At 54.4% G+C, this 274-nt stretch overlaps 1 protein-coding gene across 1 annotated transcript in view; it reads right to left on the reverse strand.

The window, feature by feature from the left end:
- Nucleotides 1-274, reverse strand: part of gabra4 (gamma-aminobutyric acid type A receptor subunit alpha4) — a 25,749-nt gene that overhangs the window by 6,190 nt on the left and 19,285 nt on the right. The gene's annotated exons all lie outside the window — the stretch shown is intronic.

Here is a 274-nt window from a genome sequence, read left to right on the forward strand (position 1 = left end):
AGGCGGGGCCAGAGGCGAGCTGCACCAATCCCATCAGTGTATCTAATGTAGGCAGGGCCAGAGGCGAGCTGCACCAATCACATCGGTGTATCTGATATAGGCGGGGCCAGAGGCCAGCTGCAACCAATCACATCGGTGTATCTGATGTAGGCGGGGCTAGAGGCGAGCTGAACAGATGACAACAGTTTAATCTACCAGTTAGCTCCACTGCTAGCTAAGCGTATGGGGCTCTGGATACGCCACCCTGTGTGTTGTGATTGGTCGTAGTGTTATC

The sequence above is a fragment of the Etheostoma spectabile genome, unplaced genomic scaffold (genome assembly GCF_008692095.1).
Source record: "Etheostoma spectabile isolate EspeVRDwgs_2016 unplaced genomic scaffold, UIUC_Espe_1.0 scaffold273, whole genome shotgun sequence".
Lineage (NCBI taxonomy): Eukaryota > Metazoa > Chordata > Actinopteri > Perciformes > Percidae > Etheostoma > Etheostoma spectabile.